The 18,830-nt window shown below is 45.2% G+C and overlaps 1 protein-coding gene across 1 annotated transcript in view; it reads left to right on the forward strand.

Annotated features, from left to right (window-relative positions):
• DDX58 (DExD/H-box helicase 58) overlaps nucleotides 1-18,830 on the forward strand; it is a 553,305-nt gene that overhangs the window by 240,086 nt on the left and 294,389 nt on the right. The window lies entirely within an intron of this gene.

The raw sequence follows: 18,830 nt of genomic DNA on the forward strand, positions 1-18,830 counted from the left end.
TGTAGATTTTTTGGTTCCAGGACCCCTTCAGGAGATTTTGGAACAGGTCCCTGCTCCAACACTCTCGGTGCCATCCAGGGTGTCTAGGAGCCAAAGTTCTCTGGTCGGCTCCGGGGGTGGGGACGCTTAGACCCAAGTTTCTTTGGTTCTTAGTTTACCTCCTGGACCTTTGGCTTGGCTGAGCTTGGCTCCTATGTCAGCTTTCGAGCTGCTCACCGTGGAGCCAGGGATTCCCTCTGTTTCCTTGGAACTGGAGGTGTCCTCGGAGCCGGGGAGATCTGCCTTCATGTTGATGAGGAGTGTGCTTTCCCCACCTGCAAGGATACTGGTATTATTCTCCCCAGGGCACCAGCTTCTGTCTCAGCACCACCCCATCCACAGGACAGCAGAGATTGAGCCTCAGGGACCCCCATTGGGTAACCCCACTCTTCTGAGACCTCCCCAGAATACCCTTCTGAGGAGGTTCCTCGAAAGAGAACATGCAAGAGGAAGCATATAGACTCCCCTGATGAGTCCATCACCTCTGACACTGACATCGAGGAGTCAGAAGGGTCCCCATGGTCATCCTCTGAAGATATCTCCTTTGCAAATATCCTAGAGATCCTGAAACAGAGAGGTGGATGGAAAACCATCAACCCTTGTGATGAGGAGTCCATGTACCTGAAGGCTTTTAGATCTCAACCTTCAGCCTCCTGGGTGTCTCCGCCTTTTGACGAGCTATTGGAGTTGGTTAGTCGAAAGGCGTGGGAGTCACCAGAAACTATGGAACCAGTCCCTCAGAGGCCAAATAGGTTCTTGTCAGCCCCTTCTGAAAAAGAATTTCTTACGAAAGGCATTCCTGTAGATGCTATGGTGGTGTCAGCAGCCACCAAGAAGGAACTTTCTAAAATATCCTCATCTGTCCATCCACTGAACAAGGACTCTGGGATGATGGATAGATATGGAAAGCGTATTTTTCATCACCAACTTTTACCCTTAGATCGCTGAACTACCTTACGCACTTTACGAGACTACAAAGAGAGCTCCTGAAGGAGTTAGGGGATACTCTCCAAGGTTCATTGGATGCGGGGGTATCAGAAAAGGTCACCTCTTAGCTATCTACCTTAAATTCCATTGTTAACTCCTCCATGAGACTAATATCATATGCAGTGAATGGAGTGAGGAGGGCAGCAGGTTCAGGAGTTTCCCTGAGGAGACACTCCTGGATGTGCTTGTGTAACTTTGCAGATCCTTTCAAGTCTACCTTTACCAATGCCCCTTTTGATGGTTCCTCACTTTTTGGACCCAAAGTCAAGGACACACTCACCAGATGCGAGCAGGAAGGGAAAACTGTCTCTGCCATTGGAGTACGTTTTTCCTTACTTTCAAGACCTTACCCTAAAGATCAGAAGAGTGGGAAAATTCCTTTCCCAGGAGAGGGGAGCAATAATGGTAGGACCTCCTAGAGGCAGAGGCAGAGGGGGAAAACTAGGTGACCATGATTTCTTCTTTCCGGCCCGACGCCTGGGATTCCAGTTGCACATCAATGTTAAGAGATGAGAGCAGTGCTTCTAGCACTGCAAGCACTCCAGGGCTCTCTTCCACTAGGAACTATAAATCCAGTCAGAACAAACATGTCGGTAGTCTAAACACATAAACAAACAAGGGGAACATCATACCCCCCCCCCTTTGTCGAGAGAGTATAGTGGCAATGCAATCAATGTTCAATGTTTTAGTAGCACCATCCTGGGAAAATATTGGTGATAGTGGACAAGCTCAGCAGGCAATATATCGGCCTCATGAGGGTCTGTAAACCAAAAACATAGCGAAGGAGATTTTTTCGATTTTCCGAAATTTTGCTGCGACTTTTTTTTTCTGCTCCCATGAATACAAAATGCATGCAGCGTTTTGCTTGCCCTTTTTTGGGACAATTGAGATGCACTTTGCACTTCTTCACAGATTGGCTCTGACTTCTGTATGCCCTCTGTATGCCTTACCCCCCTCATTCCAGAAAGTGAAACTTTGGGACGTTGCTCTTAATCATACCCCCCAGGCTGGCCTTGTTGATTTCCCTCTGGCCTTCTGGCCTAGGAGACAAGGCTTTTACCAGGAAGTTATATTCTAGTAAATGGAAAAGGTTCTCCTACTGGGTACAAGTAAAAAACATTGATTCCTTTTCTGCCCCAGTCAGTTCAGTTTTGGAATTTTTTTTCTTTCGCCAGCAAGCCAAGCCAGCTCCACAATTAGAGAAACCAAGTCCAAATAGCTGCAATTTCCACATTCCATTGGTTATACTATATAACCTGACCTGATGTCACACAAAAAAGTAAAGCAAAGTTTTTAAAGGCAAGACCTCCCATGAACCTCCCTCTCCCAAATGAATTCTCTCTTTTAGCATTGACTTTCACATCCTACATTCTTTTTTTCATCTTTTTCATCTTGTGATCTCAAATTCCTGTCTTGGAAAACTATTATCCTAGTAGGCATTATATCTGCTAGAAGACTTACGGAGTTGCAAGCTCTATCAATCAAGCTGCCATATTTGATTTTCCATAAGGATAGAATATCTCTACGAACTAATCTGTCCTTTGTGCCAAAATGTTGTTCCCAAACCAATCTAAATCAATCTATTGTGCTCCCAGTGTTTTTTCCCAATCATAGCAACAAGGCAGAGTACAAACTTCACCAGTTGGATGTGCATAGACAAGATTTCAGGAAAACAGATCAATTGTTCATCTCCTTTTCTGAAGCAAAAAAGGGCATGCCAGTTTCAAAAATTATACTTTCAAATTGGCTCTCAAATTGCATTACATTTATATATACCTCAAATAACAGGGATTTGCCATTCAAAGTTAAAGGCCACTCGACCAGAGCATTAGCAACATCCTCTGCTTACCTAGCCAGATTGTCAATGGACAGTATTTTTGCCGCTGCTACGTGGGCAAGTCCCCATACGTTTATTACTCATTGCAAAGTTGATTTGGCCTCCAGGGACAGGGCTTCCTTTGGTTCCACTGTGCTCAAAGGTGTACTCCCGTGAGTCACCCAGGGAAATGGTGCTAGGGACGCTGTCCCATCCAGTAAGAATGAAGGCGAGATAAGACAACATAACATAAAGAAGTTATGTACTCACCATAATGTTCCATGCTTGTTGTCCATCTCGCCATTCATTCTTACGACCCATCTTTCTTCTTTAGTAAAGGAGCTCCTTTGAATTTCCTTATTTCTATACCTGATGTTATATTATTAATTTAGACACATTGTTATGATTGGCAGCAAACATGATCTGAGGAATTACACCACTGCATGATGGGATACCTATTCTTCCACGAGCCAAGTTAGAGACTTCGAGGTAGTGTATTCGGCCAAGTTGGAGCCGAGGATCGGCTCCAAACCCAACCAGTAAGAATGAAGGATGAGATGGACAACAAACATGGAACGTTATGGTGAGTACATAACTTTTTTTTAGTTTGGCATACCTAAAAAGGCACTATAGGAGAGCATAAAGTTTTAACCAATATTTGAATGCTTAGAGGAGACAGGTGCAGACCATACTTGGCAAAGCAATGTGGTTTAACCATATCCTCCCAAGCTGACAAATATTGTATCCCCTTAGAATGATACCAGAAACTTAAGCAAATTACTAAAGTCAGTCATCTTTTGTTCATATTGTGGCATCAGCCTTGGTGAAGGCAGAATGTAGTTCAGTGTTTGGACATACCAGCTTGAGTCACATAATCTGAGAGGGCCATGACGTCTCTCTTCATATAGTCTAGTGAGGTAGGTCTCAGGTCATTAACACCTACATAGACTATGAGTCACACTTGTACCTGTTGTACAGTGACTTGAGTGCATGTGTGATTTGGCAGATCCTGGCTCCTGATAGGCAGCTATCTTCTGTTTGTTCACGCCGGTGAGTGGGGCATCAGTATCTCATACTATGGATTTCTCTATGACTCGAGTCATGGGTAGTATTTTTTCTTGCCTTATGGGCTTTGCATTTGGGGCTCCACTGAGTGTGGCTGTATGTGCAGTGTTAGGTGTTGCTTTTTTTTTTTTGAGTGTTTTTGCATTTGTTGAGGATGATTTGTACAGGTGGAAAGTGTGGAAGGTTTTTGGGGTTTGAGAAAATTGCAGTTAAGTGCCTCAGCATAAGCTTGTCTATGTGTAAAGTGCATACTATGTGTGGTGGGTGTAGCATGTGTGTTAACAGCCTGATTTTTATTATATGTGCTTGTACATTAGAGCTTTGCCTCCAGTGGCATCATTTATGTACATCTCTCACACACTTATCTTTTTCTTTAATTATTAAGTGGTTGTCCATGAATGTGAGATAGTTGCTACATTGTCTCAAGATACCCATAGCCACTAAACTGGCTGCAAAGCAATTGGGAAATTGCATATCCATGATGTCAGGTCCGTAATTTGTTGGGCAACAACTGTGTGATGTTCGAGGGATTAACCAAGGGCCACTGACTGTGCTTCTGGAGTTAGAGACTAGACACTGCTATGTAATAGTAAATTTAAGGGCAGTGCTAATCAGCGCACAAACTAACTGCTGTATGCTTTTCAGTGTGCAAGGTAGTTGTTCTACATTCAGAGTTGTTGAGTACAGTTTTTTGGGTAGTTCTCCAGGGAAATTTTCCTTTCTATGTGTCTGCATCTGTACAGGATACTGAAGACAGCAGCTGTGTACTGAGCAGATGCACACAAAGGTGCCTCAGGTACTGAAAGCACAAGTAAACTGACTACCAAGCCTTCTGGCCAGTAAAATGACTACACTCAGAGCCTTTCTATGTGTTTCTTATCTCCGACAGACCAGGCCACTCTCTACTGCCAGTAGACGGGCAATACCAGGTTTCTTAATGTAAAATACATGAGATTAGTACAAAGTGCAATTCTACCACAAGTAAGTGTAATAACCAGCTAGACAACATTAAAAAGTTGCATTCAAGGCAAACAAATCAACAGGAAGAGTAGTGAGAGGCAATGCACTTTTTTTAGATTAAGTTACAGAAAAATGCAATAAATCAAGAATTCAGCAGTAATATACTTGCAAATCTAACAAAAAGTGTGATTTCTGTAACAGAAGTACTTAACTTTGCCTGACTGGCTTCAGATGTAAGAAAATCACTGCTAAATAAAAGGCAAGGATGGCAAACATTGCTGAATCTTCTTGATCCTTTCCAACTCCCAGCACCATTTCTGGTTCAAATCCAAGGTACTTCTGGTTCTTCTAGTCAGTTTTTTGTTTTGTTACATAGTCATTCCTTTGGAACAATGGAAAAGTTTCACTGGCAAAATCTTCCTGCCGGCTTTGTTGTTATCAGAAGAATGAGGAAGACAGTCTCCTTATGATTGCTGGTTCACGTTTTGTTGGCTAAACTTTTTTTTTATTTCCTCATTAATCTGTTTCTTTGATTCTCCAGGGGGAAAAAAGTATTTTGAAAAAAGATGGATATAGCAGTTTGAATGTCAAACCTGTTCTCAACATACCCTGCCTAGTGTTGAGTGAATAATCATTTTGCACAAGTACTCTGCTGTCCCCAATTTTAATACTTTTTCCTTCTGCCACAGTTTTGACAGGAGCAGTTCTTTCTGTTGGTTTAATTACATCTTTACAAATGTAGGCCTTGGCTGATTTCTCATGGCCAGGTTTGGAGCCATATACACAATATGCCGTCTCAGTTAATAAATCCTGCTATGGAATATCCATTTAGTTGTTTATCTGTACTTTCATAAAAAAATATGCAACCTGTTATTTCTAGTTTCTCTGGTACAGCAGAAAATCTCAAATTTTCTCTGAAAGCTGTGTTTTCTAAACCTTTAAGCTTGTTCTATTTTTCAAGTCTTTAGTTATTTCATTTCAGTGTTTCACTTAATTTAAACACAACTGAGTACATCTGATTTATTTTTCCTCTAAATTACTGGAAGCCATCTCCAGTATGAAAGCTAAAACATGAACTGCTGTGAAACCAATGCAGGATTCTTCCCAGCCAGAGGTTTTTATTCTCCTTTTCTGGCTGACATCTGGACTGTGTAATTACTAGACAGTTAACTGAAGATCTGAAGTAGTTTACTTTATTTGGTCTTCAACCTGTGGGATACCGGATTCGTATCTGATCCAAGCCGGCAACTTTACTAGCATCTGCTCCAAGCTCCTCCCCTTACCCATAATACACCTCCACCACCTTCCAACCCCCAGATCTCATTTGCCGTGAATAGCTAAAGCATCGTGATCTCCAGAGCTCCAGGTTGTAAGTGAGTTAAAAACTTTAAACTATCTCTTTTTTCTCTCTAAACTTTAGGTAGTATTAGTGTAGGTTCTCCTTTCTCCTCCCCTCGCTTGGTGCATTGAGATTCTAGTTTTTCTAGTTGTTAGCTTAGCTTAGAGTAGCTGTGTGTGTTTGTGTGTGTGTGTGTGTGTGTGTGTGTGTGTGTGTGTGTGTGTGTGTGTGTGTGTGTGTGTGTCTGTGGTGAGAGGGTGTTTTTCAGTAAGAAAGAAATAACATTTTTTTTCAGTTATTCTTTCTTCTGATACCATGGCTGATAAGCCTATATTCAAAAGATGCACTGATTGTGGCCATAAGTTACCCCCTGTGGATGGTAGCACTCTGTGTGTTATGTGCTTGGGCATGGCCCATCTGAGCACAGACTGCACTATATGTGCGGGGTTTAACCTGCGCGCCATTAAAGACAGGAAGGCCAGGTTGGCCCTGAAAGCCCTTCTTCCCCCTTCTGAGACAGTTGTCCCATCTTCGGCTTCTGTCACAGTGGCTGCTGTGGCCGCCTCTTCTTCTTCTCTTCCTTTGGCTTCTCCTCCCTCCCAGGTTGGGACTCAACCTCCTGTGCAAAAGCCTATGGAAGCAGAGTAGAAAAGGGGCAGAGAGAAGGAGAGAGAGTTGAAGTCGATGGAAAAACATAAGAGGTCTCTGGACCTCTCTTCACCAGTGAAGACTCTAAGGATCTTTGACTTCCCTCTGCTTCAATCTTTGAGGTTTTCCCCGGAGCCGGAGGAGACATGCTCAGCTTCTAGGGCCTCGGTGCCCCGACCCACAAGGTTGGAGTCCGTATGTGGCCTCATCGAGGTCCACCCAGTCTTTGTCTGAGGTTGATATGGATAAAATGATGAGGAGGTTCATTTGTACTCAGATCCAGATGGGGGTCTTGCCAGCCCCCTCTCCCTCAGGAGGGGGGAGCTTGCTTCCTTTTTTCCAACTGATATCTTCTTCTCCGATCCATCCATGGGGTTCAGAGTATTCAGATCCAAGGATGGCTTTAGTCAGGGGGTCAGCACCAATGGTATCTGCCTCCTCGATGCCGACAGCTGCCTGGAGAATGTCGGATCTGACCAGCTTGGATCCGAGCTGCTCTCAGAGGCAGAGCTTGGGTGTCGGATCCAAGGGAGTGGAATTTTTTTCATTGACTCCGCCTTTGTCAGGCCAAGTTCCCTCCCTTGGAGCTCCGTCCACTTCGGGCCTGGCTCCGATTCTCTCATCGGACCCGGGTAGACCAGCCTCCTTATTGGTTTCTCAGGCAGTTCACTCTCCTTCGGCATTCGTGGTAGAAAGGGTTCTCTCTGCTGGATTGAGACCCTTGACTGTCCCCTCGGACTCCACCCAGATCCACTTGGCTCTTTCTACGATCCCCATTGTTTTACCAGAGGGACAGCCCATGCTCTAGAAGCTCCAGACGGTTCCCCCTGAGAAACAAGTGGTTTGCGAGTTCCCTCCAGAGAGCCCCACTGGAGAGGTGCCTCGCAAGCATACGTGCAAGAGGAAGCACTTGGATTTCCCCAAGTCCCTCACCGAGGATGCGGACATGGATGATGGAGAAAGTTCCCCTAGGTCACCTCCCAAGGATGTCTCCTTTGGAGACATCATGGAAATCCTACGCCAATGGGGGAGGTTGGTCTGCTCCCAAACCTTCTTCTGACGAGTCCGTGTTCCTGAAGGCTTTCGGCACAGGCCCATCTGCTTCTTGGATCTCCCCTCCAGCGGATCCTTTGGTGGACCTGGTCACCTCACAGGCATGGAAAGAGCTGGACACCATGGAACCAATTCCAAAAAGACCCGACAAAATTTTGAGTCCTCTCACAGATAGGCCAGCATGGAACAAGGGCTGCCCCTGAGATGCTATGGTGGTAGCAGCAGCCACAAAGAAGGAACTTGCCCAGGAGAGTTCCTTTGTTCATCCTCTTGATCTGAGAGTCGCGGATGATGGACCGCTTAGAGAAGTGGGTTTACACTTCAGCTACCTTTTCTATTAGGGTGCTGAACTACCTGGCCCATGTCACTAGACTCCAATGCGACCTGGTTAAAGAGCTGTGGAGTCTCCCCCTAAGTCCATGTCACAGGAGGACAGGGTCTCGTTCTGTAAGAGGATGGCCACTTTGAAAGCATTCTCCAACACATCTATGCGACTCCTTTCACATGCTGCTGAAGGAGTGGCTAGGGCGGCTGGGTCCGGCGTGTCCATGAAGCGCAACTCCTGGCTCAGATTATGTCAATTTTCAGAACTTTTCAAGGCGTCCTTTGCCAGTGCCCCTTATGACGACTCTACTCTCTTTGCTAAGACCGTCAAAGAAACGTTAGTCCAGAATGAGAAGGACGGGACGACCCTGTCTGCCATTGGGATCCACTTCTCAAACCCTCAAAGGTCCTTTTCCTGGAACCAGAGAGAGCAAAAGAAGATGTTGTTCCAGACATCACAGTATTCCCGGGACACTCAGGGCTCTTCTTCCCCCAGAGGCAGAGGGGGACAGAATGGACACTGGCCCAGAGGCAGAGGGGGTCCAAGGAATTTTGGGTCTTGAGAACCTTTTTCAGATCAGACAGACCTGGGCAGCAACCTTGAGGGGTGGCCCGACTGCTCTACTCTGGAGGCAGTCGGGGGATGATGGTCCCTGCGCCTAGTAGTATGGGAGTCCATAACATCAGACCGGTGGGTGTTTCAAATAATATCCAGAGGATACTCTGTCCCCTTTGTGGGTCTCCCCAATCTCCCAAAAACCTCCAAGATGCACCACCCTTGCAAAGGGAGGCAGCAGCACAAGAAATTTCCAAGCTGCTAGAAAAATGATCCATCAGAACCGTCCCCAGATCAGTCCAGATTGGGCTTCTACTCCAGATTCTTTTTGGTGCCAAAGAAAACAGGGGACTTAAGGCCCATTCTGGACCTTTCTACCCTGAACCTGTCAGTTGCTAAAGAGAAGTTCCGGATGGTCACACTACAGTCCATCATGCCATACCTTCAAGAGAGCGACTGGATGTGCTTGTTAGACCTCCAGGATGCTTACTATCACATAAAGATGCACAGAAGCTGCAGGAGGTTCCTCCACTTCTGGCTAGGAGTCAATCATTACCAATTTTGAGCCCTACCCTTTGGTCTCACCACAGCCCTCAGGGTGTTCACCAAAGTGATGGCAGTGGTAGCGGCTCACCTGAGGCTTCAGGGGATTCAGGTCTATCCGTACCTGGGCGATTGACTCATCACTGCTCCCACTGCTCCCACCAGGCATCTACTCTCCCAAACCAGGGATTATTTCCTGATCCTTGCCCTGCATTTGGGGATCACAATCAATGCATCCAAATCACTCCTAGATCCTGTACATTGGCGTCAGGATAGATACTTTACAGTGCAAAATCTTCCTGACCTCGAAGAGAGTGCAAAACCTGAGGCTGTATGTCTCCCTGATCTAGCACTCTCCTCTCCCAATGGCGGAATTGGTGTTGAGGGCCTTAACCACTATGGTGGTGACCATAACACTTCTCCCTTGTGCCCGGTTACACATGAGAATTCTACAGTGGACTCCAGCTGTACAATGGTCCCTGTTGGAACTGCCATTGGCATATCCAGTTCAACTCAGTCGAGTCTGTCGGTCTTCCCTCAAATGGTGGATGTGTTCTCCAGACATTTTGGAAGGACGACCCTTTGTTCTCACCCCAGCCCAAGCCACAGTGACCACGGATGCCTTCCAACTTGGGTGGGGGGGCATTGTTCGGGCAGGACAGTCCAAGGCCTGTGGTCCCCTGTAAAAACCAGCTTGCACATAAATGTCCTAGAGATGAGGGCGGTCCTTCTAGCATTGCAGGCCCTTCATGCCTTTCTTCCTCTGGGAACGATTGCAATTCAGTCAAAAAACATGTCAGTGGTTTGGTATATCAACAAACAGGGAGGGAGCAGATCTTACCCCCTTTGTCGTGAGGCCATGAGAGTGTGAGAATGGGCAATCTCCACCGGTCGTTTTCTCATTGCAGCACACATTCCGGGACGGTCCAACATCCTAGCGGACAGGCTAAGTCGGACTATTCTGATGCCTTACAAGTGGTCTCTGAATCTTTCAGTAGAGGAGCAGATCTTCCACGAGTGGGGTCAACCTTGCTGCGAACTCCTCGCATCTCCTTCCGATGCGAAGTGCAGCAAGTTTTTTGCCCTGAACCTGTGCCGGAGGAGTCCCCAGAGATGCTCTAGTTCATGCTTGGCCTCCCGGTCTTCTGTATGCTTACCCTCCAGTACCACTTATTCCAAGGTTTCTACAGAAAGCTCATTGACTGGGGAGCAATGTGATCCTCATTGCCTCATTTTGGCCTCACCAGGTATGGTTTCCCTTCCTTTGGTCTCACCTTCTGGCTCCGCCTTGGATCTTGGATCCCATTCAGGATCTGATTTCACACCCTATGGGGGTTCCTCATCCGAATCTGGACAGTTTGAAGCTCTCAGCTTGGCTGCTCCAGTTCCCATGATTGCTAGGACTTCTGGATTATCCTCCTCAGTTAGGTCTGTTTTGGTGGCTGCTCATAAGTCTTCACCCAGGAAGGTTTATCGCAGCAAGTGGAAATGTTTTTCCCTTTGAGCCTCTCAAAGGCATTTAGACCCCTTCACAGCTTCTATTTCCACCATTCTTGATTTTCTAGCCGATATTTTTCAACACGGAGCTAGTTCTTCTACTGTCAAGGTTCAGTTGGCTGCCATTTCTCAGTTTCACGTGAGTGAGAATTCTGCCTCTCTAGCCTTCTATAGGCTGTCTAAAACCTTTATTAAAGACACCTTTTTGTTACCCCCCCCCCGGTCAAGGATCCTGTTCCCCATGGGACCTTACTATGGTTCTTCAAGATTTGGTCGCTCCACCTTTGAAACCTGCTGCTACAGCAGATCTGAAATATTTATCTTGGTAAAAAGCTTTTCTGGTGGCTATTACCACTGCCAAAAGGGTTTCAGAACTACAGGCCTTGTCCATCAAAGTTCCTTACATGATTTTTCACAAAGGTAGGATTTCCCTTCAGACCAATTCATCCTTTCTTCTTAAGGTGCCATCACCAGTTAATATCAATCAGGCCATCAGTTTGCATGTGTTCTTTCCTAATTTTACTAACAAGATAGAATACAAACTCCACCTGCTGGATGTTTATAAACAGTTGCGATTCTGTTTACACAGGACAAACAATTTCCGTAAATCTGATCAATTGTTTGTATCCTTCTATAAACCCTTTTTGGGAAAACCTATCTCCAAGGTCACTATTGCTAGATGGATTTCTTCATGCATCCTTTAGGTCTATAAGGACAGAGGCATGTCTCCTCCGGGTCAGGTGAGAGCTCATTCCACTAGATCAATGGCTACGTCTGCAGCTTTTTGGTCAAGAGTCTTTCAATGATATTTGTTCTGCAGCTACTTGGTCTTCATCTCATACATTTATTTCTCATTACAAATTGGATTTGACTTCCAGAAGGAAAGCATCCTTTGGTTCCACTGTGCTCCGGAATATCCTTCCATGAGGGCCTCCCGCGAGTTTAGTAGCTGGGGACTCTCCCCCACAGGTTGAAGACCAAATGAAGTAAACTACTTCAGATAAAGAAGTTATGTACTCACCATAACGTTTCATCTGAGTAGATGTTCTTCATGTTTCAGTGTTGCAGTCATCACACTTGGGTTACCTGCCTGCAGGTAGCCCTCAGTCGGCCCAAATACCAGAGTCTTGGGATTTCTGCATCGGATGCTGTCACCTCTTCCGTGACGTCAGGTCATCAGGGGTATAAAACATGTAGCCGATGCCATTACATCAGCTTTTCTTGCCGTGCGGGAGCCCGAAGCAGAAGCAGTTTGCAAGTGCTAGTCGGCCGCTAACTGAAATTTTCATTTTTCAAGTTTCAAACCTGAAGTCTTCTAAAGCTAAGTACCCTGTTGGGGATCCTTTTTTCTTGCTCTAACCGATGTTAGAAAAAGTTAATAATTGTCTTGCCTGTGAAAAGCAAATACCTCAAAGAGATTTTCATTATTACTGCATCACCTGTTTAGGCCAAGACCACGACATTCCTCGCTGTCAGTTTTGTGCCTTGATCAACGCCCGAACTATTCATCTTCAGGCTATCTTTGTTGCTAAATTCTTTAGCTCTCGTTCTCCGTATTCTGAAATGGCTTTGTTAAGCCTTCCGACTACTGATCTTCCAAAAAAAGTAAGGATAAAGGCAGAGACAGACTGCATAGGTCCAAAACTGCCAACAAAGCTTCCGTTAAGCTAGGTGCCAGTCCGCTGGTACTCAGTGAGGTGCTTGGCAGCCCCTGATACCCAATTCTACAGATTTGCAGGCCTCTACCGAGACCCATTCGGAGTCTGGTATGCCGCGAGATGCTTCTTCAACTATGGAACCTGTGGATGTCTCTACCTTGGATGGGTCCAGAGCCGCTGTGCAGGCACCGGCTTCTGAGGGTGTATTCAGGCCTTCCGATATTCGTATTAAACCGACTACTTCATTTTTGACTAAAACTACAGAGTTTCTCAGGCCCAGAGTTCGCACTACGCCTAGCAAACCGACAACCAAAGCCCATTCTCAAGCTCTCATGCCTCAGAAACAAATGCTTAGAATGCCTGAAGACCTTATTACTTTAATTAGGGGAAGCCAGTCTTCCCCCTCTAAGAGACAAAGAATTGATTTTTCTTCTGATTCTACAGACCATGAGTCCGATGACTCTGACCCCTCTGATTACCAGTACATACCCTTATCCACCTATAAGGATTCAGATGCAGAAGATTCCATTCCCTCTGCCTCCCCTCCAGAGGACTTTTTTTTTCGGTGAAACCTTGCATACCCTAAGAGAGCATTTCCGATAGGAATGCCAGGACTACCCTCAGTCAAAAAAGAGACTCAGGGAATTTTTAGACTTGCCTCAGCACAGGCCTCTAGTTATACCCCCTGTCCTGGATATTGTAGATGATGTCTTCATGGAATCAAGTCTTACCCTGATACTTTACCTCCAGCTCCTAGAAAGCCTGACAGGTACTATAGAGTACCTGGCTCTCACATATTTCTCTTTAAAAATCCTACTGCGGATCCAGAGACCATTTCCCAGGGACCTACACGTATTAAGGCTACTAAAGCCAAAAACCCTACCCCTTCGGACAGGGATTCTAGGGCTTTAAACAGATGGGGTAAGAAGGTATATACCGCTGCAACTCTTGCCATCAGGGCTTTAAATTGCCAGTTTCACATGTTGAAGTACCAGCAGCATATTATGGAACTAATTAAACAAAAAATGTTGTTGAGTCCTGATTGTGCAGAAAATAAAGATTTACAAGAGTTAATGCATTCTGTAAACCAAGTTGGTAAACATACTTTGCAGTGTGGTTTTGATGCCTTAGAAGCATCTAGCAGGGCTGCTGTCACTGGGTCTGTTCTGAGAAGGCATGCTTGGCTGAATGAACAAATCATGCCAGACCATGTCAAAGCAAAATTACTAGATGCTCCATTAAATCAAGAATGTTTGTTTGGCACAAAAGCAGAAGTTGTTCTTAAAAAGATGGAGGAAAAAGCTAAATCTATGCAAACTGTTAAAGATTTCTTACAGGTGCAGCCACCTAGATTCAGTAGGCATTGGCCTTCAAAAAACTGGTCCTTTCCAGTCCCTCCCAGGCCTTCTCAGTCCAAACCACCCAGGGGCAACAGACCACAAAGGCTACAGTCACAGGGTATGCACAGATCTAAACAATGGAGTGGTCCCACCTCAAAAACAGGGAGTGGTAAGCCACCCTCTTATGGAAAAAGTTCACAATGACTTTTCCTGCATCCTTCTCAGCCATGCCCAAGTACTTGCACCCCTAGGAGGAAAACTTGCCCTGTATGCAAAAAAATGGGAATACATTACCCAGGACCATTGGGTCTTAAACATTGTATCCCAGGGATGCAGATTCTACTTCCATTCACTGCCAACCCCAAGTGGATTGCCAGACCTTCCCCCAAACCAGTGGGCAGAGGCCCAAAAGCAAGTACTTTCTCTTCTCAGTATTAGGGCTATTCAACCTCTTCAAACAGAGCAAAGGGGTCAGGGTTTCTACTCCAGACTGTTTCTGGTGCCCAGAAAAGAAAACTCTTGGCACCCTATCCTGGATCTGTCAATTCTCAACACCTTCCTGGTGGTACCAAAGTTCAAAATGTTTACACTCCAACAGCTGCTGCCTATGCTAGCCAAGGACTCCTGGCTGGTCAACCTAGATTTAAAAGAAGCTCATCTGCATATCAACATAAGGGAATCTTGCAGGAAATATCTACGTTTCAGGGCAGGCTCTATGCACTATCAGTTCTCTGCACTTCCCTTTGGCTTATCGACTGCACTGTGGGTATTCACAAAGTGTCTGGCTCCAGCCATTGCATACTGCAGGCAGAGAAATGTTCAAATTTACCCATACTTGGATGATTGCCTAATTTAGGCGGACAGTCAGGAGTTGCTACTTCAGCACCTGACATTTGTAAAGAGACTCCTAACTTCTCTGGGGTATACCATCAACAAAAAGAAATCACATCTGGTACCCAGCCAAGAAATTGTATTCCTGGGAGTAAGCTTGAACACAACTTCCCAGATGGCATTCCTCACTCCAGAAAAGCAGGTTTATTTGACAAATTGCTTCAAACTACTGGCCATCCAAACCCAGCTATCTGCAAGAAAAATACTGCAAGCCCTTAGGTTCATGGCCTCATGCATTCTCCTAATTCCATATGCAAGACTGCGTATGAAGAAACTTCAATGGTACTTAAAAAGTCTCTGCTGTCAACATTCTCAGTACCTGGAAACAGTCATTCCGATCATTCCTTGCCTAAGGACAGAGTTCCTTTGGTGGGCAGAGGCCTGCACCCACAACAAGGGACTCCCTTTCACTCAACCCAATGCCACCCAAACCCTGACAACAGACGCATTGGACTATACATTGGGGGGGGGGGCTCATATGGCAGGCAAATGCATTCAAGGCAAATGGAGCCCAGGGAAATGCACCTGCTTATCAATCAAAAAGAAATGTTAGCTGTACAGAATGCACTGACAGCCTTCAAATACCTTATCCTTCCAGGACAACTCTTGATAAAGACAGACAACACCACAGTCATGTGGTACATAAGCAGGGGAGAACTCATTCCTACCCACTCTGCAGGTTAGCCATGGCTCTGTGGAACACAGCCTTGAGCAATCAAGTGCACCTGAGAGCTCAATTCCTGCCAGTTAAACAAAATTCACTGGCAGATGATTTAAACAGAAATATAATGGACCCGCACGAGTGGAAACTGGAACCCAATTCATTCAAGCTTCTAATCCACAGGTGGGGGACACCAGAGGTGGACCTCTTTGCTTCCCCATCAATTGAGCAAATTTTTCACTAGAACTCCCCACAGCCAAGCATGGAAAGTGGATGCCCTATCCTTTACATGGGAAAACCTCTCAATCTACGCCTGTCTCCCTCTGCCCCTCCTCTCGAAAGTACTACTCAAGATCAAACAGGACAGGCCAAGGACAATCCTTATTGCACTAGACTGGTCACGCCAGCACTGGTACCCACTTTTATGCAGTCTGACAACAGTGCCACCCTGGCACCTGCATCAGACCCCCTCTCTGCTGTCCCAGCAAGAGGGCCAGAATTTCCACCCTCAGCTGCAAACCCTGAACCTAGCAGCCTGGCTTATTCCCTGAATACACTACCAGCAACCCTCAGCACATAGGTGCTGGATGTCATCCTTGAGGCCAGGAGGCCTAGTACTAGGAAATCCTATTCAGAAAAGTGGAAAAGATACTGTTCTTGGAGCCAGTCTCAGGGAAGGGACATAGCTGTGCCCACCTTACCTCAAATCCTAGATGATCTAGCAGAGCTGCTCCACAAAGGCCTTTCCTTCTCATCCATTAAGATTCATGCCTTTGCCATCTCAGCTCATTACAATACTGACCCACCCCTCATCTCTCACCCTCTGGTCAAACAGTTCCTGAGAGGAGCTAACAATTTAAAACCCCCGAGGAGACCTCCCACTCCTGCCTGGGACCTTAACTTTGTACTAGAGAATCTCATGCTTCCCCCTTTTGAACCTGCTGCCACAGCACAGTTAAAATTCCTCTGTTGGAAAACAGCCTTACTTTTAGCCATCACTTCAGCAAGAAGAGTGTCTGAGTTACAGGCCCTTATGGCTGTGGAACCCTTCATTATCTTCCATGCGGACAGGACTAACCCATCATTTATGCCCAAGGTGGTATCCAGTCTGGCTTTAAACCAATCCATCCATTTACCAACCTTTTTTCCAAACCCTCAGAATAAAGGCGACAGGATCCTGCACTCCTTGGACGTGCACAGACAGCTTAGGTTTTATCTTGACAAGACTAAACTGCTCAGAAAATCTGATCAGCTGCTAGTCAGCTTTGCTACACAGGCAGAGGGCAAGGCTATTTCAAAGCAAACCATCTCCAAATGGATAGCACACTGCATCCATTTCTGCTACAAGCACAATGGAAAACCTACCCCACAGGTGATCAGAAACCATTCCACTAGGGCTACCTCAACCTCTACAGCATTTCTCAGGGGAGTCCCTACCAGGGACATCCTGGTATTTGCAACCTGGAGTTCAGTACACACCTTCACCAATCATTACCACTTACCTATCTTTTCTAAATCCAGAGCTGGATTTGCTACAGCAGTCTTAACAAGTACTGCTAACCAGTCCTAATACTTCTTGACTGCCTCCACCCTTACTCAGCTTTGGGAATCAACCCCAAGTGTGATGACTGCAACAGTGAAACACAAAGAACATAGTACAGTTGTGTACACTTGCCATAAATGTAGATGTTCGAGTGTATTCACTGTTGCAGTCCTGGTTACCCTCCCTCCAGTCCCCCTGACTTTTCTATACTTTCTGCCTATCCTCTTTTTTGGCCATATCTTATGGCAATGGTATTTACTTTTTACTAGAGGTGTTCCACACCATGTAATTGCTTCCTATTTTGGGGGCTTCTGACATCTGGGGCAAGAAAAACTGATATAATGGCATCCGCTGCATGTTTTATACCCCTGATGACCTGATGTCATGGAAGAGGCAACAGCATCCGACATAGAAATCCCAAGACTCTGGTATTCGGGCTGACCGATGACTACCTTCAGGCAGATAACCAAAGTGTAATGACTGCAACAGTGAATACACTCGAACATCTACATTTATGGTATGTGTACACAACTGTACTTTCTATTTCATTTGTCTTCATCAGTCCCTCCTTCCCCCGGACCTTCGCATATGAACAGCCTACGGGATGCAGTTATAGGTCACAAGTATTTTTTCAGGTCGAGTTATCAGTATAAGGTTCAGCAAACTTGATCTGGGGGTTGGAAGGTAGTGGAGGTGTATTATGGGTAAGGGGAGGAGCTTGGAGCTCGGAGCAGATGCTAATAAAGTTGCCGGCTCAGATCTGATATGGATCCGGTATCCCACAGGTTGAAGGCAAATGAAGTAGAACTACTCAGATGGAACATTATGGTGAGTACATAACTTCTTTTTTATTCACGGTGATACATTGTAGTAGCTTTGTTTTTTGGGGTTTCAGTTTTAACATTGGGAGAGCTGTAATCAACCTGTTGATCAATGTGGAGCCATCTTGGACATGTTCACTCTAATATTCTTAATTTCTTGTACTGCTGTCGACATCTTCATGTTATTAAGTATTATATTACGAAATCTTCAGATCAATGCTGTTTGTCAATAGAAAATCCATTTGTAGAGCCATTAACTTTGTACTTTATGAAGTTTTCTTTTATTTTAAAATATGGCTTTGATGTTGACACTTTCTGTCCTGTTATTTCTTCATTTTACATAGAATTAGCTTGCTTTTAAAGTCTTTGGTTTAAAGACGTACAGCCAGCCTGCTAAAAGGTTGTTTGCATTCTGCCTAGAATATAAATGTTTCCCAGAATATTCTGAATTCTGATTTTGTTGTATTACTAAAGAATTTCCCTGGAATGTCATGTTATCCCCTTCAGTTCCCAGATGCTTACTATCATCTTCTAAACACAAATTTCTTTTTGGTGGGTTTGCATTTAACTCAGTCAAGCTGACCAAATAATGGCTTCCTGATCATTAATACTGTTTTAGTACTAAACTGGAAACTCCCAGTACCCAAACTCAGTCTGCTGTGCAAAGTACATTGATGCTGAACAGTCAGTCTCCACTGGAAGTTAAGGTCAGAATCAGTCAGTAGTAAAATAGAGTTGTGTGGAAGGGGCACAATGACTACTAAGTGGCTACGTAAGGTAGTTGAAAGTTGGGTAGTGTGCCCTAAGTGCGTAAGAGGCTGACCTGTGGAGTAAGAGATGATTATAGCACTCGGCATTTCCTATTTGGTGGTACATTGCTATTCCTAACCAACCCAGCCACTGTACATTTCAAACTTTCTTATGTGACAGTAACCATGTTCAACTATAGTAAAATAATCCACTTATAGGCAAATATGCTTATTTTTAATTTAGTTAAGTAGGTTTGGACTTTATATTCAGTTCCAGTGGAAGTGGGGGGAAGGGTAAAACATTCATCCATCTTGCTAATAGCTGAACTTTTGACTAAAA

Source organism: Protopterus annectens, chromosome 2.part0 (genome assembly GCF_019279795.1).
Source record: "Protopterus annectens isolate FY-2018-M chromosome 2.part0, PAN1.0, whole genome shotgun sequence".
Lineage (NCBI taxonomy): Eukaryota > Metazoa > Chordata > Ceratodontiformes > Protopteridae > Protopterus > Protopterus annectens.